Genomic DNA, 24,753 nt, shown 5'->3' with positions numbered 1-24,753 from the left:
GCACGATATGTTGATTTGGGGGGGGCGGGGCTTAGGGGAAGTGCATGGGCCGGCAATTGAATTCGGGTCCCCTGCGTGTGAAATAATTTTTTAAGTCAAAAGCAAAAGAGTTGAGTTAAGTAGTGAGTGTATGAGGGTCAAATCCTGATTCTCCCAAAGGATATTTGCCAACCTCCAAGTAAACATGGTGCAGGAACATATATACATTTATCTCTGTTCCCTCCAAACAAAAAAATTCCAAAAAGGAAGGGAATTAAATTGAATCGATATATATTAAAATTATATAAACACGCAAGAATAAAGAGAAGATATATATAAAAAATGTTGACAAAATATTGGAACTTGAAAAGAGGATACATTGTGATTGATTTAACAGATCTGATAAAATCTAGGCTGCAGAAAGGAAAGCCAACCAGATGTCAGCAACTCATTCTACAGAACCCTAGAGAGGTTCAGAAAATTGTGATACCAGATTTCTTAAAAGGACAGGATGAACCAATTCACTAACTGACCTTCACTTCAGCAAAAGCAGGAAGTTCATTGTCTGGAGAAATTTAAGTGAGTTTCTGTTTTGGGCACTCTTCTTTCACTTGACTCCCTAACATCTGCAGCTAGACTCATAATGCCCAGGCAGGAGATCAGAAGATTCTTCTTGGAGAAACCGAGAGCCCAGGACTTTGGGAATTCTCCCAGAAAATCAGCCAGGTCCATCCCTATCTCCCAAAATGAAGTCAACAACCCTTCTCCACCTGAAGAAGTTCAAATTATCTTGGAGGATAAAAGTTGATCGGAAAAATAACTCAAGAAAAATGTTCTGCCGCTCAGGATATAAGTCTCCAGGGGAAAATATTGCACTGAGTATCTAGGACAGTGAATTTAAAAAGACCCCCATTAACACATATAATTGTAAAATTCAAATTTAGAAGGAAAATAGATTGTATGTAAAAGATTGTAAATTATAGTAAATTTAGGCTTCTCTGTAGGGATACCTGAAACCCTAAGACAAGGAAGCCATATCTTCAAACTTCAGAGGAATAACCAGTTGCTACATAGAATTCTAAACACACACACACAAACCCTGTTAATCATGTAGGAGAGTAGGAAAAAGGAAAAAAGTTTTCAGAAATCCAAAATATTGTTTCAAGAATTTTGTCAGGCGGGCCACGGTGGCTCAGCAGGCAAGAATGCTCGCCTGCCATGCCAGAGGACCGGGGTTCGATTCCCGGTGTCTGCCCAGGTTAAAAAAAAAAAATTTGTCAAGCGTACTTTCTTAAGTGACTAGAGTACATGTACCCTACAAAATGAGAATGTAGCCCAAGAAAGATGACCCAGGAAAACAGAATTCTATACAAGATGAAGAAGGAAATTGCCAGGATGATGGTAAAGGGGCATTCCAGGATGCTAGCTCATTATCAAGCCCAAAGACTTATCAAGACTGGAACAAGAAGATAGAAAGTTCCAAAATGGGTGACTCCAAGAAAAAAATAGAACACGCAGATTATCTAAAATGCTTGACTGTACTGAGAGGAGATACACAAATCCAGCAGAGAGTATTGGGAGGAATTAGTAGAAAAATAGGCACATAAAACATTTAGGCAATATTAATCGTGGGATAAACAAAAGGTTTTTCAAAAAAGAAGCATAAGACTATGTATTTCTTTAATAAAAAAAAGTAATTAAAAAATATTCACCAAGGAACAGTCTGCCCACCAGCCCTATTCTTTTCTTTTTTTTAGACACTGGATCTTTACCAATTTTTTAAATTTTGGATATTATCTTATCCATTGACCATGCAAGAAAAGGATCTAGATCTATGTATGCTAATATTCCTCACTTACATACAAACACACATTTCTGCTATTCTCACTTTCCCAACATCACGATTTTTTGATAAACCAATTTTCAGTGTTAATATTATATCCATGCAAATATTGCCATGTCTGCAGCTCAAAAGGATGGGGCTGGAAAAAGCTTTTGCAGAAAGTCAAAATAGACAAAATAATGTCAAAAACTGAAAAAATCAATAGTTTTAGCATATTTAGAAATATGGAGAGAAAGGAGAATTATCCAAGAGTTGTAAGTTTCTGCTTCTAGGAATCAGAATTCAATGTTGGGGAGCAAAAGTCCTGTAGTCATTTTGATTTTTTACAATTATGTCTCTTTTTCTTTGATAATATTGAAAACAGTAGTTGTGCTGATTTGATACTGTTATGAACCCCAGAAAAGCCCTATTCTTCTAATCCAATCTTGTGGGGGCAGAGCTGTTGTTGGGTGGGAACTTTTAATTAGGTTGTTTCCATGGATATGACCCCGCCCATTCAAGGTGGGTCTTAACCGGCTTACTGGAGTTCTTTAAGAGGGAGACATTTTGGAGAAAGCATTGATGGTTGAAGAGCCTACACAGAGAGCAGAGAGATGGAACCAGGACACAGATGTTTGGAGATGCAGAAAGATCCCACTCATCCATGCCCCCCCCCGCCCCACCCCCAGGAGATGCCAGAAGCTGAGAGAGCCATTTGAAATCAGAAGCTGGGAGAGGACAGCAGATCTTGCCATGTGCCTTCCCATATGACAGAAGAACCTATATGCCACTGCATTCCTATCCTCTTTTTTGGTGCCTTAATTTGGACATTTTCGCAGCCTTTGAATTGTAACTTGTAACTTAAATAAATCCCTTTTTTAAAAGCCAATCCATTATGGCATATTACATTTGGCAGCTTTAGCAAACTGAAACAATAGTTTTAATTAAAATTTTAAATAATTATAGTCACCTAAGAGTTTACTGTGCCCAACAAGCCCTTCCTTTTATTTTTTTGGAAGTTGATCTCAAAATTTAAAATAAAGGTCCATAAGAGAATAAAATAAGTTATCTTGTCAAATTGAAAAAGCAAATTAATACAATATATATTAAAAACTCTGGCAAATTGCAATCCAGAAATTCAGAACTTTAATTCCAAACTAACTGACCAAAGGGTTGGTACATTTCACTGACTTTTATTTTCCAATTTCCTGTTTATCATCATGCTTCATTTCCCAAATTATTTGGAACCGAGAAGGTATATTGGATTTTAGCACAGCCATCTTAGGGTCAGTAAAATCTTTTTAGTCATTTTTCTTCTTTGTTTATTGTGAACAATAAAAGAAGAGAGATTTAAAGAATACCATGAATCTATAAATCTATTACCAGATTTTAACTTGTAAGTCCAGATCTTCCTGGAGTTCTCCTTCCTAGAGTCAAGAAAACAAAGATAAAAGGCATTGCAGAGCATGTATGTTCATAGTTCTAACAAAAAAGTTAGAATTATGGAAGTTTGTTCTTACAGATTTGTTAACAATTTACGGTGGAGAGCAAATGTACTCCAAATTACAAAGCATGTGGTTTGTAATTAAGAAAATTTAATTTTCTTTTGCAATTAAGAAATTTTAAACCTAGTTCTCTACTAAAATAATAAAAACAGCAAAAAACATTTCTCTCTACTATTTTAGCATCTGTACTGATGAGTTATTGCTCCAGGTGAGTTGAATTAGCCAGAAAATTAACCAAAACATTTATATTCAAGTCCCCCCGCACGTGCGCCCCCCCCAAAAAAAAATTATACTGAATAAGTAAAATCAAGATTTGGGGGGAAAGGTAATCTAGAAATAATTGTGATTGAAAATATATCTATCTAGCAGTGCTGTCCTGTTTTCTGAATCCTACTACTAATGGTGGTACATAATAACATAATAAAAAGAAAATTAGAATTGAGGATTTTAGTCCTGGGTCTGTCGTTCATTTAACTATGGAGTAGTCATTGCCCCATCCGTGCTTCATTCCCCATTTGTGAAACAAGGGCACGGGAGTGACTGGTTTCTCAGTACCTTTCAGGTCTTGAGAGAATGCCAAAGATACATTGGGAACACTACAAGAATTGCCTCTTTCTCTACACTTGGCTCCCGCAGATTGATATACATAATTATATGCCGACATTTGAAAACCATACAGTCTTTAAGGATCTGATAATCCATTAACAGCAGGAAATGTGGTAGTCTAATTTAAACTGACTCTTAAACATATTCAGCAAGATGAAAAGCTTGGATGGATCTCAATTACCCGGACAAATTAAGGGTGTGATGTCAAGAATGACCCAAAACACTTCCATTTTGCTTTGGGATCCATTATATTATTTGGCTTACAGCAGGCTCAAATTAGCATTTTTATTTTTAAATTGGTTGCCCTAATTACATACTCAAACAACCTAGTCTAAAAATGTGCCTTACAGGATAGAAGAGACACTGTCCTTGGAGTCGACAAAGCCTTTGAATTTCTAAGGCCTAATTCACACAGAGAACTACTTTACATGGTAATAGAAGAGGCCTTTGTGGTGTCTGCCTAGCTGACAATTCCCTCCGAAAATAACTTGCTATTCTGATCTCCTGGGTCCCAGGGACAGAACTCTGGAAGCCATGTTTTACTTACATGACATTGCTACCTCACACTCAGCTGATTAAACGGTGGTCGAGCATCGAACCCATATTGGGCCAATGAGAGTCCCTCTGTGGGAATTTACATTTGGGACTGAGAGATTGAAATCCCCATTTGGGTTCACATATATGGAAGCCATATAAACTTGGGAACCCTTATATATCCATTGTCTTCCAAACAGATTAGCAGCAGAGATAGCTGATTTGCAAAGAGAGCAAAATGAAAAGGATTTGCAGAGAGAAGTGAAGACAAAATATAGAGAAAGGTTGTCTTCTGGGCTTCTGATGACTTTCCATTTCTAGTCCCTTTTATGTTTCAGCTGCATTCCTGCCATTGACTCCCTGGTCACCCTCCTATGTTATATTAAATTATAATTTAATTTATATTAATTTATTATTAATTAATTTAAATTATCTGTTCTTGCTTAGATGAACTCAAACTGATTTCTGTTCTTGACAACAAAAAAAAGTTTGCTGCTGTTAAATTGACCTTTTTTTAACTGAATTTAAAACCATAATGAGACAATTTTTTTAGGTTTTTTTCTCCTTTTTTTTTCTGAATTAATTGTAGTTTGACCAGACAGTGAAATGGCTTGGCATCAGAGAGCCGCAGACAACTAAAAGATGGTAAATTTTTATCTTATTTTCTGTGCCAGTCTCTATTCTATTCAGCTTAAACTTGATTTTATAATTAGAATTAAATATTTTACTTGAAAGACTAAACACATGGTTACAGCAACAGAAGTTTTTATTATAATGTCCAGCTGCATTCCTGAATCATGCACAGGTTAAAATATATTAATTATTTTCTGAAAATGATGACAAAATATTCCTAATAACAGACAAATCAAAATTCACTAGACTACTGTGGCTGCCATTCATTGACTGACTCACTCCAGATTGCCACAAAACACACATGTCCTTCTGCAAAAGAGTAAAAACAACTCCAGAGCCCTTAAGATGAGAAGCAGGTACTAGAATACCAAGAACACCAGAATGGGGGTCAGCTGAAGTGAGTCCCAGTCATGACTCTCCAACTCTCTTTGCTTCTGTGGATCCTAGTTTCTCCATTTCATTTGACAATGAGTAATAAAGAAAATTCGTCATGAGTCCTGTAGGCTGAATGTAGCCTAATAGACCATGTGCTAAGGCCTCCCTTCCCTGGACAAATCATTAGTGCCTCTGTTTCTTCATCTGTACAATGGGAATGCTAATTATTCTTACCTCATAGGGTTGTTGTAGGGCAGTTATCATCCCTAAAGTGCTTAGAAGAGTGCCTGGCACACAGGAATATGCAATAGATGACAACTACTTTTGTTGTTTTTATTATTCCTGAGATTTTTTTAAAATAGGCTAGCTAGTTGCTATTACATCTGACTGCTGCCAAATATAAATTCCCAGAGGTTTGTTGGCCAAATTTGAAATTGTAATCACAGCTGAATATAATTAGTAAGGGTACTCTTGCCAGACTGGGTTCCTAGGGTCTTGGCCATGCTGCAAGAAAGAATTCAAGGGCACAGCAAGAGATCGAGTAAACAGGTAGAAAGTTTACTTAGTATGCATTTGAGAAGGACATGGGGCACTTTCTCAAAAAAAAGAGGGGTGAGGAGCCCCGGCACCGTGGGGCAATCTGCCTTTAGTGTTTAGCTTTCCTTATTCCCCCTGCCCCCTCCTTGTTTAGGGCTCCTTCTCCCGCCCTCCCTTCTCTCCAGGGTGGAGCCTGGTGGTACATGGTATACTTGGGCAGGTTGGCTGCTGCCCCGTGTTTTGCAGAAATGGGTGGCCCCAGGCAGGTTGTCTGTGCAAGACAGGCTCTCCTGACCTAGCTCAAGGGCTTCTTCATGGTATCTTCTCTCCCCTCTCAGGTCCCTGGTCTAGCCTGCCTCAGCACTTCGAGAAAGTCAAGTTCAATTCCACTAAAAGTAAATTCTCAAACTGGGATGATTTAAAACAATTTTGAGTAAGGAAGAATAAGGCTAAAATTAAGCCTATGGGTTGTGCCTGTCTCCTTTTGGGATCATGGCCAACGTTTATACTTAAAACATAGCTTACCAGAGAGTGTTTACGCATCTGAAGTATATATCTGGAGGGTACACTGTTGAAAATGCATAGACGGAAGGAAAAGAAAAAGGAAAACATATAGGTGCATCCTGTATATTTGAGTTCTAAAATCACTTCCAGGTGAGACACTCTGGGCTTTGAGATTTTTCCCTTGTTTCCATGGCTAACTTGAAGAAAATGGCTATTCAGGTCAAGAGCAGACGGTGGTCTATTCTGCACATTTGCAGAGTAACATCAGATCTGAGGAAATGCTTTTCATTTACAAAAAACACCCTTTGACAAAACTCATTGTGAAAACACACTTCATCCCCTCCTAGGGCATAGCCTGGAAGGATATGGAAAAGTAAAAGAGAAGTGAATGCTCTGCACATTTAAGTGCAAAGAACTTTGAGTTTTGGTGGGCAACCCATGCAAGAAGATAAGATATAAGCAGAAGAAATGGGCTACAAGAAAGAAGTCCAACCCTGCAGGTAACCAGTAAGATACTCCCCGTGGCAGGAAATTTTAGGGCAATGATGTCTAGCATTCATTTCCCAGTTGCTGCCTGTCTAGTGCTATGCTGTGTTCCCTTCAGTTACTGCAAAGCTTCATTAAAGAAGAAATAGAAAATAAGAGCTGACACTAAGTGCATTTATAAGCATGCTGCAGCATGGACTGACAAAGACGTGCAACTTCACCAAAACCCTTGTGAGGAGATTTCCCACAGCAGTTAGGTTTTAAATCGAGGTTGACCCCAGTAAATAAGGGAACTTGGAGAACCAATGCAGCTGATTGATGCTTGCTTTACGTATGAATGATCTATTCCTACATAATGGAGAAATACCTCTTCCAAATGATGGTAAATATCCCTATGAATGTTATCTCATCCTCTCTAACTTTATCTAGCCATTGTCTAGTTTGTTTAGCTACTGCTTGATCCCTTCCAGACTATTGTGTCCTCGGAGTTTATTATTATGGTTACATTCCATTTCTTAAACAATTGTGTCTATTACAACTCCATGTTTACTTAAAAGGGTGACTGATAGTGTGCAGTCAGGAAAAAGTAGTCCATTCAAAGTAAAGAAGGTAAGAGTTGAATTTCAAAGGAAAAACAAGTAATTTAATTTTTTTGTGTGCTTTGGCATTTGTCTCAGTATGCCAGTCAATATATAATAACATTAAGGCCAAAACTTAAGAACCGAGGAATTTATGTATTCCACAAACATTTATTGTTCATCAGTCCTATGACTGATACAGAGATGAATAATAAATGGTCACACTTTAAAGCTAGGCAAAGAGAAATGAGAGGTTTATGTATACACAAAGCTAAGACAATATAAGGGGTTATCAAAGAACCCTGGGGTGGAGAAGTGCAAGGACTTCAAAAGAAGGTGATCATTTCAACAGAGGTTTGAAGACTTTGTGGAGGTAATTTGTGGGAATTCCCCAAAGCAACAGGACAGAAAGGGCATTCCAAAGCAGAAGGAACTGGAAGGCAAGGGCTCAAACCTGTGATCAAACATCACATGAACTGGGTACAATAAGAAGCTTGGACATGGAGGGAAATCAGCAGGAGAAAAGGAAGGGGCAGGCAGTGTGGGAATGTGAAGGTCCTTGTAAAATTGAGATTTCCGACTTTATAAGCTACAGAGATCCAATAAGGTTTTTGAAAGACAGGAGTGATTTAAAGGACACATTGCTTTAGAAGGGTGGGTTAGAAGGAAATGAGCATGGAATCTGAAAATCAGAAAGTCTAATCTGTGGTTATGACCAGGGAAGGAGCAGGGAAATTCTATCATTATTACTGGCCAGGCGCAATTAGGATACCTTTGTTTTATTCCCTCTGCCTGACAGCCAGAATCTGATGTTAAATTTTCCTAAGGTGTGGGGTGAAGGGATTTCACTTTAAAAAGAATTCTTGGACAATTCCTAATTGGGGAGTTTTAGTCTAAGCAATTCTTTCTGCTTTCCTGCATTTTTAACTGCCTCCTGGAGCCATCTGCATTAATTAGCTCTACAACCTCTGAGATGCCCATCCCAATTGCTAAACAGAAAACCTTCTGCCTCCTCGGAGAGTGTGGTTGCCAAAAGAGGATCCTAGGGCCTGGTCTGTAAATGACAAAGAGAGGGGTAAAGCTGACTCCAGGGACTCCTTCTGAGTTTGTAGAACAGCTCTGTTTTCAAAGTCCTGAGATGAATCAATTTGGCAATCCTCATTGCCTCCCTGCCCTGCCCTTTACTGCCTTAAGCAATCTCTGAAAAAGCCAAGTTGCATGTTCCTATCATCATTACATGCAGTCCTTCCAGATGACCTTTTGCCAGATCTCAGCGGTGTTTAGAGATCCTTGTGGTGGATTTGTAAAGCTTTGTTGTTTTTAGCTCAAACTTTCTCATTTTGTTTCCCTTCCCTTGCTTGGGTATTGGGGGAGGGCTCAGCTCTAGGCATCTTTTACAAGTGACGTTTGAAACAGTCTCAGATGGCTCAGCAACCCTGCCAACATCATATCCAGTGGAAGACTTATCTGCTATTGCTGGACTGTGTCTACATGGGCAACTTATTCCAGAAGAAAAGTTGGGTTTAAATATTTTATCAAACAACGAATTAGTTATGAGTTGTTGGGCAAAATTCAGCTGATTATTTTCAAAACCAGCCAACTTTTCCTGTTTTTAAAATGATATTCTGCTTTTCAACATTTGTGCATGGCCATCTCTTCTGTGGCATAGTCAATGGAACCTGAAAAAGATAGTTTAGTCCAATGCTTCCTTTTTCCCCCCTCAGAAAAAATATCAACATTTTTGAGTTCTTCATACAATTTTAAATTTTCAATAGTGCTAGAAAGACCCAGAGCAAACATACAGAGGTATTCCCTCCAAGTACAAATGAGGCGATTAAAACCCAGAGAGGCTATCCAACTTGCCCAAGGTCACACAGGAAGTATGTGGAGCATTCAAGTAGTATACAAGTACTCAAGTATTCAGGTATCTGGCCAATGGCTAGGAGTTTTCTGGAGAAAGAAGAAAGGAAAAGGCATTTCAGAGAGAGGCTAGCAGGGGCACACACATGAAGCACACACATGTGGAGATGCAGAATTGTGAGGGAACAGTTATTTTTCTTCTGGGACAAGGCGGGTAGAGCATGGTCTCTGCTACTCCTACTAATCAAATGCTATCTGAGACTAGCCACAAGGTTTTCAAACCTATGTTGGTATCTCCCATTTCCAGTGACTTACTTAGGGCTGGCCTATTTGTTTCTAAGTGTCGAATGATCTAGAAGGGAAAATTCCTGCTCAGAGGGCGCCCTCTCTTGGTAAAATGTCATATAAGGCATTTCTCTTCAAGAAGAAAAAAAGCATGTATTCTTTATTCGAATTGCCTACCTTCCTCTTCACACTAAACTTAGAAAGAAAATACTACTTTCCTGACCGCTTACTCCAGTAGACAATAGAGTAGCTGTGGAGGATAGAGTAGCTGTGGGGGGAAAGAGCCAGAAATGGAGAAAAACAAGATCCAAAGGGCTCGCCTGTCCTTGGGCTCTGGGCCTGTTTGTATACTTAGTGAATTGCACAAGATGATCTTGGTTTCTGTAATATTCTCTGACTTTTAGGAAACATTGTATCTTGACTAAATATAAAACACTTGGTAATTACACCATGTGCACAGGGGTCAATGATTCTGAGTAAACCTCAGAATCTCCACCAAGAGAAAAATGTTATTTCTGGCTCTAGCAGCTTTGAGCTCTGAATTTTCCATAGCAGCCCCAGGTAATCAACACACACAGTTTTCCCTTTCTCTTCCTCTCATGTTCTTAGCAGTAAAAAAGCCTAAATAATGTAAGTAAATACAGTGGGATCACAGTCCACTCCTGCAAAACCCCACCACTGCCCCTAATTTACGTGTGCATGGGATTTTCTCACCGGAAACAGAGGGGTAATGTGTGAAATATTCCATAGCTGTGGCATGTCCTTGATAAGATAAATATCTTCTTCCCTGGGAGCCTGAAGCATCCGGGGAACAACTAATGAAAACATTCATTTCAAAGACACCCCAACCACAAAAGTAAAACATCTAGCTGTTGTAACTATGATTATGATTACATAGCCTACATTTGAATAACCAATTAAAACCAGAATAACCGACTAAAACCAATTTATTCCTGACTATATCTCTTTCTCTAGGGCACAAATGATCACCTCATTTTATAAATGAGTAACCCGAGGCACAGAGAGATTATCCAAGTGGTCTAAGGTAGAAGGGTTTAAGTGGCAGACCTGAGGCTTTCTTCTCACTTTAAGCCTGACCCTTTTGAATATACCCCACAATGAATAACCATTTCCATTGTCAATTCCAAGGTTTTCCAAAATCAGTAGCTTATATTGCTCCCAACAAATAAATAAAAACAATTAAGTTGTGATTACAAATGGGACTAATATCTGGTCAAACTCTAGTCCATCATTTATGAGACCAAAGTAAGATAAGAATAGTGTTGTACTCCTCACAGAGAGGCACCCTCTCACTCACCGAGATGTTTGTGTATTTTTTCCCATGTGATGCTAGCCTCCCAGTGTTTCATGACATTGGAAGTAGCATTAGTAGATGCCACATGCTTTGGTCACTGGGGCAAGGAGGTACTGGATTGTCAACTTCTTGACTTTACACTAAAAATCATGCAAAAGATAGTTTTTGGGTTCACTATGAGATTCAGGAAATATTTTCTTCCTAAATGTTTTCTTTTCAGGCTTTCAATAAAATCCACGTAAGTGTGCTGAGGGCCAGCCAGTTGAGGTGAGTAGAGAGATGGCCCCTACAGTGTATTGCTATGTGTGGATTTTGACATTTCCCACACATAATTCCAGCAAGTGCATTATAGGGAAAAACAGTTCCTGGAAATGGAGAAGGAGATTGAGAATGTGAAGAGGGGAGAGAAATGAGATAGGTACAAACTGTGAGTGGTCATATGGGAAAAAAATAGTTTATTTTTTCAGTTATTGTCAAAAGAATGTCACTGATAATATAAAGAAATGGAAAATGAGAAACTCTATTATCATCCAAAAAACCACTGGTCCATTTTCTGCTTCTGATGGGAAGGAAAATTGGACCATAAGCCTTAGCCTTACACAGGTTGTGGTCTCCTGATGCCCTCTACTGCTGGGGAGGCTGACTGCAGCTGGCTGGGCCAGGAAAGAATATAAGTCAAGCCAGAATTTGTCTCCCAGCCAGAAAACTAATTGCCAGGTGAAAAGAAGAAAGGAAGGAAGGAGAACGAGAGGGAGACAGGAAGCCAGCCCTCCTTCCCAAGTTTCTTACCTGCCTGTAACCAGGGACCCGGACTTAGAAAAGACTGCTACTTTTGAGTACTGCAAAGGTAGAAGATTAAATGGGGTGACATGCACAGAAATGCCTAATGGGCTGCAGCTATTGGTATCAAATAGGTGCTGCACAAACAATGTTTGAAGAATGAATGAAAAAGGGAAAAGAGAGGGGAAGGCAAGAGAAAGAGATCCTTTCACTGGCCAGAATTGTGTTTCCCTCCAGCCTAAGGAATGTCTGAAACTGTCATCCTCCAGATATTTTCAAAGATTTGGATGGATGTTTGAGCCACTGAGTAAAGTAACAAGAAATACTGTATCTTGACTCTTTCAGTGCCTTATGGATTCTAAATTGTTCTGTAAAGATAAAGTTTTCGTAGCTGTTTGCACAATCTAAATTCAGAAGCCTTAGAACGTGGTCTGCCTGGATCAGGGAGTTTTCAGTTTAGGGAAGATGGGATATCTCTATTCCCCAAAACTATAAAAAGTACTGTTCTCCATTTTCTTTCATTTTACTTAAAATAAATTTTGTGGCACAATAGTTGGTAAGTCAAGATTGATGGAACAAACACTATAGCATTATGCTACCATATATGATAGAGTAGCTGCTTAGTGGCTGTTAATTGGTGAGTGAGAGATGCTTTAAATTGATACTCCACAATAAATAAGCTTGATTGAGTACTGGCAGGGCTGAGAGTGTTCTGACCCCCTTTGGCAGATGTCATGACAATTGGTAGAGTGAAACAATCAGGAAAGCTACACTGCGGTAACAAATAGACCCCTTCAATTCTTTTCTTTTCTTTTCTTTTTTTCCTTGCTCATGTAACAGACTTAAGGAGATGTTCTGCTCCATAGGCAGTTCTCTAGGCAGTGATTCAGTGGCCCAGGTTTCATTCATATTGTGACTCTGCCATCCCATAAAACCTCATCATCACCTTCATGCAGCTAGTGTAGCAGGAAACATGGAGGATGGAGGGGGCACATCCATCTCTTAAAACCTTTATCCCAGAACGGCACCCTTCACTGCTGCTCACATTCCATTGGTGAAATTCAGTCATGAGACCACACCATCTGCAAGGATGCTGGGAAATGTGGTCTGGCTAAGTGCCCAGAAAGAGGAATCTGTATTTGGGTATGAACATCTTCAAATCAAGAGAATAAGGGTAATCCTCTTTTTTTAAAAAAAAAATTTTTCTGGATCCTCACAAATTCTAGTTCACAACTATCACAACTTTAAAGGTAAATATTTGCTATCTCTTCTGATAATTTATCCCTGTTCACAATGCTTATACTTCTGGCCCTAACATTTATAAGTTGTGTCACTTTGGACAATTACATAGTACCTCTAAATTTCACGTCTCTTATCTACTAACTGAAGATAATAATGGGGCTTATCTTATGGTGGTGTTGCAAAGATTAAGTGAGCTAATGTATATAATGCATTCAGCCTGGTGCTAGCTATTAATTAGAATGGTCACTATTGTTATTTCCTTCTTCTACCTTAACTGCTTTTTTTTTTCAAATCAAATAAGATCGATAAGTGTGTACTGCATTTTTATTATAGTCAAAGTACCATATGTAATAGATATTTTAATCCTACTCTCAATGAATGTAACTGCTCATTGGAGATAAAACCTAAATCTGTGAAAAATTAAGCCCTAAGAAGTTTATAAAATATTGGGGCATCAGTAGGAGAGCATTAGTAGGGAATGCATGAAAAATTCCAAAGTAATTGTACATATAATGAAATTTTCAGAGGAGAGAATTAAGATTAAACCTTATGGGGAAGGTAGGACTTGGAAAGGATTTTGAAGTATGGAAACTAGGTAAGTTTGATAAATAAGGATGAGCAAGAAGGAACTATAGAAAAGTAGAATGTCCTTAAAAAGCAAGAATGTGGAAGGAGAGTTCTGGTAGATTGAGTTACGTAGCCCAGGAAACAAACCCTGTTCTAATCTTAATCCTACTTCTGTGGGTGTGAACCCATTGTCACTAGGACTTTTTGAAGGCACTATTTTTAGTTAAGATGTGGCTAATTTAATCAGTATTGGTCTTGATCTTATTATTGGAGGCCCTAAAAAGAGAAGGACATGGGGAAGAGCCAGAAGCCAGTGAGAAACCAGAAGAGACAAGAGAGGACATTGCTACGTGGCAGGAAAGCAAAGGAACCCAAGGATGGCCAGCCAGCCAGAATGTTCCCGACCCCAGGAAGAAGTGAGCCTTCTAGCCTTGGAAACTGTAAACCAATAGATTTCCTATTGTTTAAACCAACCCATTGTATGGTATTTGCCATAGCAGCCTGGCAGATTAAGAAAGTAGGGAAATAAGGAAGAATTGGCAGGCACAGGACAGTACTGTTTTTCTAGATATAAGGAGATCGTGAAATTGGAAACAAATTGTGCTAATTGAAATCTAAGCTAGGAACTTGTACTTGTAGTTCTGTGGCTAGCGAACCTGTGCAGAAAAGAATATTCTGTGGACTGACAAAATTATATAGGAGGGTGTGAAATTTGAGAAGTTAAAAGCGCAGGCTCCAGAGTCACTGTCTGGATTAAATTTTGGCTCTGCCTCTTAAAAACTTATGACCTTGGGCTACTTAACCTCCCTGTGCCTCAGTTTCCTCATCTGTAAAAAGGGGTCGTGATAATCACACTTACTTTCAAAGGGCTGTTGTGAGGATTAAGGGCTCAGTGTATGAAAAGATGACCTAGGCTGCTGTAGAGGATGAAAGGGAAGATGTTCCTGCCTGGCTACACGGTAGTGAACCTGCATTATTTCACTGATGAAGTCCATCTACATTTATGCAATTGCTGCTAGTAATGAAATAGCTTTCGCTCTTAGTGATAATGAACTCCTGGAACCACTGTACTCACAGAAACCTTTTATCTTCTAATGTTGCCTCTTTTGCTTCATATACATAGATCAAGGCACTTTGAAACCCTATTCAAATTTTTCCTTGAAGCTTCATCAGGCCCTTTTTCCTCATAACATCTCTAATCCTGTTAGGAGGCCCTTTGCATCACAGTTATCTCATAAGAAAGTATTTAGATTTTAGCAAGAAAGGCAAGAGGTGTTATTTGTAGATGGCTCATTCATTCGTCCATTCCTCAAAGATTTATCCAATCTCTACAATGTGCCATGCTCTGTGCAGTGTGCAAGGAAAGTGCAGTGATAAAATAAAATCCCTGCCCTCATGGAGCTTACATTCTAGTGAGAGATGTCATAAAATAAACAAAATTAATGAGAACACATATAGTATGTCAGGTGAAGATAAGTGCTGTGGGAAATAATAAAGCATAATAAGGGAGAAAGGGAGTGCCCTGGGCATTTTATGTGGAGTAGTCGTGGAAAGTCTTTCTCCTAAGGTCACACTTGAGCCATGAGCTGAAGGAAGCCAGGGAGAAGCTATGCAGACAATTGGAGGAAGAATCGTCCAGGCAGACAGAACAGCAGGTGCTAAGATCCTGAAATTGGGGCTGGTTTGGAGGGTTCAAGGAACACCAAAGAGCCCAGTGTAACTAGAATTGAACAGGGGAGGCAGAAGGTACTTGGAAATGAGAGGAGAAAGTTAGGCCAGCTCGTGCAGTGCCTGCTGCTTGTTATTAGAATGTTGGCTTTTACTAGAATCCAGTGGGAAGCCATTAGAACGTTTTCAGCAAAGGAATGGCATGGTCTGCCTTAGGTTTTAAAAGGCTCAGTCTGGTTATTCTGTTGAGAATAGACTCGGGTCAAGGGTGGGCCGTGGGTTTCTGGCCGGGACCGGGGCGGGGGACCGGGAGTGGGAGAACCCTGACTGTTTCCGGCCACCTCAGCGGGAAGCGGAGACGCGAGCAGCCGTGTCCTGGGGACCTAGCGTAGCTGTTCCCCAGGCGGAGAAGGCGGGGACGACGCCTGCGGCTGTCTCGGCCCTTGTAGGTTCCGCGCAGCCAGTGAGGATGGGGCTACTAGCGATGATCGCCCACGTGTTGGATGGGCTCCCGCTGGCCGCCTGGATGTAGGAGGACCAACAGTCTGGCCGAGACCGTCAACAGTACCAGAGTCAGGCTAAGCCACTCTTTCGAAAATTGAATGAACAGCCCCCCACCAGGTGTCCCTTGGAAGCAGGAGCCATGACTTTTCACTACATTATTGAGCAGGGGGGTATTGCTTGGTTTTTGTGAAGCTGCCTTCCCTAAGAAGTTGGGTTTTGCCTACCTAGAAGATTTGCACTCGGAGTTTGAGGAGAAGCATGGAAAGAAGGTGCCCACTGTGTCTAGACCTTATTCTTTTATTGAGTTTGATACCTACATTCAAAAAACCAAAAAGCTTTACATTGATAGTCGCACTGGGAGAAACCTAGGCTCCATCAACACTGAACTGCAAGATGTGCAGAGAACCACGGTGGCCAATACTGAAGAAGTGTTACAACGGGGAGAAGCACTCTCAGCATTGGATTCAAAGGCTGACAATTCATCCAGTCTGTCCAAGAAATACTGCCAGGATGTGCAGTACTTGAACATGCGTTTCACTTTTGCCAAACTTGCAGCAGTAGCCATATTTTTCATCATGTTAATAGTGCATGTGCGATTCTGGTGACTGTGAACTAGTGAATCTAGTCACTGGAAAGGATAACTTAGAACCCAGCAGGTGTATGTTTTCAGAAAGCTGAGCTCACACAGGTATGCATATTAGAATCCAAGTGGAACTTCCGACTCTAAAGACCTTGCAAGAAAAGACATGTCCTGAAAATGAAAGGTCGCACCTGATTTCAGGAAGCTTAAGCCAATGTAGAAAGTCTCTTTTGGGGGGCAGAGGCTTTGTCTGGGTGCTAAGCCATGGATGTTATTAGGGATCAGTAAATTGTTTTATTTTTGTAAAAAAAGCAAAACAAAACAAAACAAAAAGAGTGGACAATGATAAAATCTGAAGCAGGAAGACCCATTGTCACAGTCAGGTCAAGGGTTAACAATGAACTTGCCATAAAATAGAAACAATGGAGGTAGTAGAAAGTTTGGATTCTTGATTATTTTGAATGTAGAATCACCAGGAGTGTTTTTAATCCCTTATGGGCTCATATCTCCTCTGAGTTGCTTTTGACACTGCCAGAGTTTCACTTGCATCTGAGAATTCCCTATATCTTGGGAACATGTACACATCTCCTATCCGTGCATGTCCTTCCAAGTCCAACCTACACACCAAAATAAATGGACGTTAAAACGACAAAGATCCCACATAGGAAGCTGGGTAAAGTTAAAGGAGACATTTTTGACCATCTATACCACAATCACAGGTTCTAAAAATCCCAAAACCGAAGGGAATGCGGAATGCCTCCAGATGGTAAGATTTTCAAATGAGGAAATACAAATACCACCATGGGTGTCAGACATATCTGAACAGAAAAGGGAAAGAGAACAGAAGAAAGGAAGGCAAGCCAAAGGAGTGATAAAATTTTAACCCCTGAAATTGGATGAGTGGCATGGCATAATTATCTTAATGTTTCTCCTCAATGTTTTCAAAAGCATACTACAAAATTGCCTTCTTTTTAATTGCTAAGGTTAAGAGGAAGTGGTATCTTTTGAGTTTTCCTTATTTAAGATAAAGAATTTGGCATAGTTCTGCTCATCTTTCCCTTCCCTGATTTTTGTTCGTATATTCTGACATTTTAGAGCAAGATAATGCTTGGTAAATACAAATTACCTTGAATTATTACTATTGGAATTATTTTTTATCAAAACCTGGCAATCTCTGAAGAAAGACACTGCTCCCCGCCAGCCCTCTCAAATGGAAGTTGATCTTTCTTCCATATTCCCTATGCTTCCGAAATGGCAGTTTACGTAGATGATATATTGTCCCATAGCAACTTCCAGATATTTTTTCCTCTTTCTCAATCAAAATTCTGAGCTGTTGTGCCGACACTGGGGAAGGGCATGTCATCAGACTTAACCACCAGACACCACTTCCTTCTTCTGGGATCTAGCCCACACATGACTCTTCCTTCTCATCAACGCCTTTAGCCCTCAGCTTACTTTGTTCCCTCCACTCCTTGCTCTTTCATCCTTCTTGGAAATTTCGGCAATACTCTGCTCTTGCAAATTTTTGACTACTTCGACTCCAAAGATGCCCCCTTCATTTTACTTCAGCCATACACTCTCATGCTTTTCCTTTAATATTGTCATCACCGATAACTATACCACCTCCAAAATCTCAGTTTCAAGCATGCCCCCCTGCAATCATCATCCTATCCTCCTAGTGCATTTACTCTTCTATTCCTACCTCCAGTGAGCACACAGGGACCCAGTGCATTGACACAACCATTTATCTCTATCTCACCCCACCACCAACACATGCATCATTTCCTTCCTTACGCAGCTTAGATACTCTCTCCTTGTATTAGAAACACTTCTCTCGTAAGACCCTTCTTGCCGTTTTGCTGCTTAAACCTCCAGCCTGCTTAATCAAACTATCTGCCTACCTTGACCCAAACAATTGAGAATGTCTGAAGAAAATCATACTCTCTCATCTCACTTAAAGGCCTAATATCACATCCTAAATGGGAGCTCAAGTGTCCAGCAATCCTACTACTTCAGAATATTTGTTTTCCCTTTCCCCAAATAACTATGTCAAAATGTCTCTTTTCAAATGTACTGCACATTTCCCTCCTTCAGTCCATGTCAATGACCTGGACTTATTCCTGAGGGGAAATAAAAAAAAACTCATGTGTCAGAGGAGATGCACTTCATCCTCCTACCCTTACAGCTGTCAAGATACCTGCATCTGAGCCCACTTACATTTTTTTTCCCCCTGGACACAATGGAAGAATTACCCTTGCCCCCATCTTCCGTGTTTACTCTGGATCTCATGCCTGCTCAAGGACCATGCACCTATAATTTTCTTTCTTTTGTATTATCAACTGCTCTTTCACCATCAGCTAACATACCTTCTCTTTTTTTCTACATGGGCAGGCACCGGGAATCGAACCCGGGTCCTTGGGCATGGCAGGCAAGCATTCTTACCTGCTGAGCCACCGTGGCCCGCCCCATACCTTCTTTATTACCACTCATTTGAAAAAAAAAACTTTCACTCCTGCATTGCTCTATAGCCATCTCCCATTTCTCTGCAACTTTTCACAGGCCATTTCTCAAAAAATGGCTATATTAACTGTCTCCACTTTCTTAGCTTCAATCCTTTCCTCCTTCTATTTTGTTGGGGTTTCCATTGCCCTCATGGTCAATTCTCTGTTTGGTATTATCCCATTACTTAGCAACTTTTAATCCAGGTGAACTCTTCCTTTTTCAAAACCTTTTTTTTTTTTTTTGGCTTGATTTCCATGACGCCACACTCTCCTCATTTTCCTGTTACCTCATTGCTCCTTCCTGCTCTCTCTCATTTGTTGGCTTTTCCATCTCTGCTCCCCCGTTAAATATTGGAAACCTTAGCACAGTCCTTGACCCTCTTCTTCTCTACCTACACTTTTTAGTTGTTTTAATTGTGGTATAATAACATAATATCTACCATATTAACTATTTTAAAGTGTACATTCAGGAGCATTAAGTATATCCAGAATATTATACAACCGCAAAGTGCTAATTTTTTTCTATCACCCCAAAAGGAAACCCACATCCATTAAGCAGCTACTTCCCATCCCTGACATCCTCATCCTCCCCCCACCCCCAGTCCCTGGCAAGCACTAATCTACTTTCTGCCTCTGTGCCTTTGCCTAGACTGGATACTTTATATAACTGGAATCATACAGTAGGTGACCTTCTGTGACTGGCTTCTTTCACTTGGCATAATATTTTCAAGGCTCATCCATGTTATGGCATGTATCAGTACTTCATTCTTTTTTACAACTGAATAATCTCTCATTGTTTGCTTTCTGTACTTTCTTCCGCAGTCACCTCTTATGACTCCATGACTGTAAATATATATTAATATGTACTAATAACTACAAAATCTGTATCTGCAACCTGACCTTCCCACTAAGATCCATACTCAGATCTTTAGCTACCTCCTCAGTACCTTAACTTTATTTCATTCTAAGGAGAACTCTTGATCCACCCCTAAATTTGCTCACCCCCAGCCATCCACATGTCACTAACTAGCATCCCGAAATACATGGTTTCTAGGGCTAAAATCCTCTTTCCTTCTCTTGCATCCAACCTTCAACAGGTCCACACCACTTCCCAGCATCTCCATCAACGCCCTGGTCCATGCCACTGCCCGCTCTCACCTACAGCACTGCAGCAGCCTCCTCGCTGACCTCTCTGCTCCCACCCTTGTGTCTGTAATTCATTCTCTGTAGAGCAGCCATAGTGAGTGTCATCATTTAAATTTAAATTCTATTTAAATTCCCGGATCGCCTTCTACGGCAATTAGAATAAAATGCAAACTCTAGTGTAGTTTACTAAGCCCTATGTGATCTGACCCTGCCTATCTCTCCAAGCATTTCTTCCACACCTCCCTTCAGTTACAGTGTTCTAATCCCTTCAAACCTACCAAATTTGCCCCCTATTTATGGCCTCTAAAGTGTCTTTTAATTATGCAATTGTATTATATATTTCCGTACAGTTTTTACTTATCTCAGCCACTTCCTTTTTCATCTCCCTTTGATTCTTTCATCTCACACCCTATGGCCTATCTCTCTTTGTGACCTTATTTTTCTCTTCTTTGAATTATGTTATTTCATGTTCCATGTAAGATGGATTTTTAAAAGATATTACAAATGGGTCATTTTCAGAGATATGCTTTTTCCTCTGAGTCCTAAGGATAATACTCCTTTCTCTTGCTTTGTAGTCTTTTTTTTTTTTTTTTTGGCTCATTTTTCTCCTGTCACACAAGGCAGCACACACACACACACGCAAAACAAGGCAACATCTATCCAAACTCGTATTTTGTCAGTAGACACACGTATATGGCTATTGGCCTATTCTACCACAGTTATAAAGTAGCCATAAATTCCAAGTTTCTACTATGCATTCATCTTGTACGGCTTTGTTATCAAGATGGAATTTTCTCCTGCCCATTGTGCCTGGTTTCTGATATCTGAACACATAGAATACATCCTAATTCATAATTATCAATCAATACTTCTTCATAGTTCCTCCTGATTTTGTGCTCCCTTTGTCTTTTATTTGTGAGTAATAATTTCCCGTTATGTAATCACCACACCACCAGTCACCCCCACCCCACCCCCTTCTCTGCTTACAGTAATGAGATTATATGGAACCTGGGTCTCTGGTGTAGGGGCGGATGGTGGGGTTAATTGGAGAAATAACCAACTCTTCTTAAACAGTCCCTATTTTATAATGCAAGGCTTGATTATGCCCTGTGGTGAAGCCTCTTTAAGTATTTCTCAGTCTCACTCCATCTACCTTATAATTAGTCAAAAATCTTCTCAGATTCTGGCATTATGTTGTCTTTCTAATGCATGCATAATTTACAGGCACCATTTAGATGTACAAATGCTACTCTTCTTTCTTTCTCTATAACTAAAATGGTTCAAAAGGCCCCATTTCTGCCAATGGTGAAAATTCAATCTTTCCAATACAAAGTGACTCTACTGCTTGTATAAGGCTTTATCTTTTGGAAAGTAAATATTTATTTAAGTTCTGGATTCTCCCCTTTCCCCTTCTCTCTGCTTTCCTGTTTCTGGGAGTTATCTAAATTCCCAAGGGCTTAAGTATTGTCCCAACTTTGGGGAAAGAATAGGTGGTCTGTATATTATCCTTTGTCCTCAATGACTCTACTGAGATGTGGCTTGTCACAACATGATCTTGAGCATCAGACTCTGTACAAGATACATAAATGCTCGTATCCAAGGTTTCCAGTCCCACCATCATCATCATATCTGCTTACTCCATGCCCTTGGTAGAATCATGAGCCCCTTTTCAATGGGACATCCCAACAATTGGACATCTTCCACCTCAGTTCTATCTTGAAGTCTTACAAACTTGCAACTATTTTCCCTCTTGGTGTATTCTTCACTTGTGAAGTAGTCCCAGTTTATCCAGTTAGTTCCTGTCTTGGACATTGTTCTCTCTCCCAGCACATTACTGGTCAGTGTCACGTAGAGTATGTATGTTCATGTAGAACTGAACAATCTCCCAGGAACATGCTAATGGAATCTTTGGGGAGAAGGGAAGCCTTCTGTGCTGGTTTGGAGCTGTAAATACCCCCAGAAGAACATGTTCTTAAACTTCATCAGTTTCTGTGGCTGTGGCTCTATTGTAAGTAGGAATTTTTGATGGGGTTACTTCAGTTAAGTTGTGGCCCACTTCAGTCAGAATGGATCTTAATCCTATTACCGGAGTCCTTTATAAGCAGATTGAAATTCAGACAGATAAGAGAGAAAGCTACAGAGGGAGCAGATAGAAGCCAAACATCAGTGGACCCTGGAAGAGAAGGGAAAGGCCAGGGGAGGCCACCGTGTATATTGCCATGTGAGAGAGATGCTCAGGAACAGGTGGCCAGCAGCCAGCCCCAGACCACTACGGTCTTTGGGGAGAAAGCATTGCCTACTCAGGGTCTTGATTTGGACTTTTTCCTAACCTCAGAGCCACAAGCTAAGTCCTCCTTGTTGAAATGGATCCACTGCATGGTATTTGCTTGAACAGCCAAGGAAACTAAAACGCATTTTCAGGAGCATACTAACATCTGAGCTTTTGTCACCTCTCCTAGGAATCTTTTCAACTCTCATTGCATTAAGGACAGGAAAGCTGTTTACATTCTTCACTTACTCTTTCCTACATTCTGGCTGTGGTTTCGACTCCGTGCTCTTGGTCTTTTTGATTGGGATCTTGATACACAAAGCTGATATTTTAAAATTCTAAAAATGGCCTTTTGATCACCCAACAAAGCCTGGCTCTAAGTCTATTGATTTTGGTATAAATCTATAGACGTCCACTTAGGAGTTGAAAAACCATGAATTTGATTCTTCTTATCTCATGTATCTTATATATCATAAGATATCTTCTTATTTTATGTATCTCCCCCGAGAGTCCCTGCCTTTTGAAATCCTGGATGATGAAGGAGAAAAGAAACGGGTTTGCACAGTTATTGGAAGGGGGTGAGGCTAAAAGCAATGCCTTAGGATCTTAAAATATTATTCCCTGCTGAATTGTTTTCGTAGGTTTTATGTTCTTCTGTGTCTTAGGGAATTTTTTTTCCCTTGTGTTCTTTAAATTTATTTTTACTAGAGAAGTTGTAGATTTGCAGAAAAAGCATGCCGAAAATAAGAGCTCCCACATGCCCTCCCACATACAAATCATTTTCTCTATTATTAACATTTGGCATTAGTACGGTATCTTTGTCACCATTGATGAAAGATAAAACATTAGCATTATCATTATACTATTAGCTGTAGTCCCTAGTTTACATTAGGGTTCACTGTTTGTGTGGTAAAAGTTCATGATTTTTTAAAATGGTTATTCTAGTAAAATCTGATTTCTAGTAACATAAAAAGAGAACATAAAATTTCCTGTTTTAGCCACCTTAAAATATGTAATTCAGTGGGATTAACTACATTCATAATGTTGTGCTGTCATCACCGCCACCTACTACCACGACTTTTCCATCACCCCAAATAGACGCTCTGCACTAATTAAGCATTAACGTCCCATTCTCCAACCCCACCCCAGCCCCTGGAAACCTGTATTCTAGTTCCCAACTCTATGAATTTGGCTATTCTAATTATTTCACAGCAGTGAGATCATACAACATGTGTCCCCTTTAATATCTCGCTTGTTTCACTCAACGTGGTTTCTTTAAGGTTCATTCATGTTGTCACATGCATCAGAACATCATTCCTTTTCATGGCTAAATAATATTCCATTCTACACATATAGCACATTTTGTTATCCATTCATCTTTTTTTTTTTTTTTAACATGGGCAGGCACCGGGAATCGAACCCAGGTCCTCAGGCATGGCAGGCAAGCACTCTTACCTGCTGAGCCACTGTGGCCCGCCCTCCATTCATCTTTTGATGGACACTAGGGTTGCCCCTATCTTTTGGCAATTGTGAATAATGCTACTATGAATATCAGTGTGCAAATATCTGTTCAAGTCCTTGCTTTCAATTATTTTGGATGTATACCTAGAAGCATGATTGTAGGGCCATTCATATGGTAATTCTGTTCTTAGCTTTTTGAGGGACCACAAAACTGTTTTCCATAGTGGCTGTGGAAAATTTACATTCTCCCCAACACTTTATTTTTCTTTCCTTTTTTTTTAATAGTAGCCATTCTAGTAGGTATGAAGTTGTATCTCATTGTGGTTTTGATTTGCATATCCCAAATGGCTAATGAAGTTGCCCATCTTTTCGTGTGCTTTTTGGCCATTTGTACATCTTCTTTGGAGAAATGTCTATTGGAGTCTATTCCCACTTTAAAATTGGGTTGTTGGGTTCTATGATTTCTTTATATATTATGGAAATAAAACCCTTGTCGGACATGTGGTTTCCAAATATTTTCTCCCATTCTGGAGGTTGTCTTTTTGCTTTCATGCTGAAGTCCTTTGATTCACAAATATTTTTAATTTTCATGACGACCCATTTATCTATACTTTGTTTTATCGATTGCACTTTTGGTGTAAAGCCTAAGAAACCACTGCCTAACACAAGGTCCTGAAGATGGCTTCCTGGGTTTTCTCCAAGGTACCACAATTTGGTATATGCACTGCTTACTTACTACTCATTCTCTTTATCGTTGTTGTCTACTAATAAGCTTATTGCGTTGCTCATTTATCTACGTTCACATTTCTGAATTATTATCTCCGTTGTGTGTGTTTCTTTATTAATCTGCTCTTCCCAGAACTTAGAGCAACTTCATGATCATGAAGTCACTCAGAGATTTGCTGACCCCCTTCTGCACATCAGACCCTGGGGTGCAAATACAAAGAAATGAGTGTGCTGTGAGCCCCGCCCTTGCTCTTTGCTGTCCCAAGATTCAGACACGTAAGTAATGAAAG

The 24,753-nt window shown here is 39.8% G+C and overlaps 1 long non-coding RNA gene and 1 pseudogene across 2 annotated transcripts in view; one reads left to right on the top strand and one right to left on the bottom strand.

The window, feature by feature from the left end:
* Positions 1 to 24,753, bottom strand: part of LOC143685956 (uncharacterized) — a 65,297-nt gene that overhangs the window by 9,215 nt on the left and 31,329 nt on the right. The window contains exon 3 of one of the 2 annotated variants that reach the window (XR_013176821.1): positions 3,185 to 3,228. The exons of the other annotated variant lie outside the window; for it this stretch is intronic. This is a non-coding gene — a long non-coding RNA (uncharacterized LOC143685956). The remainder of the gene's footprint in view (positions 1 to 3,184; positions 3,229 to 24,753) is intronic. 2 annotated transcript variants of the gene reach the window in all.
* On the top strand, positions 15,746 to 16,459 carry LOC143685955 (vesicle-trafficking protein SEC22b pseudogene; annotated as a pseudogene).

This window comes from Tamandua tetradactyla, chromosome 6 (assembly GCF_023851605.1).
Source record: "Tamandua tetradactyla isolate mTamTet1 chromosome 6, mTamTet1.pri, whole genome shotgun sequence".
NCBI lineage: Eukaryota > Metazoa > Chordata > Mammalia > Pilosa > Myrmecophagidae > Tamandua > Tamandua tetradactyla.
Note: the sequence above shows the minus strand (reverse complement) of the source record. Positions and strands in the feature narration are given on the sequence as shown.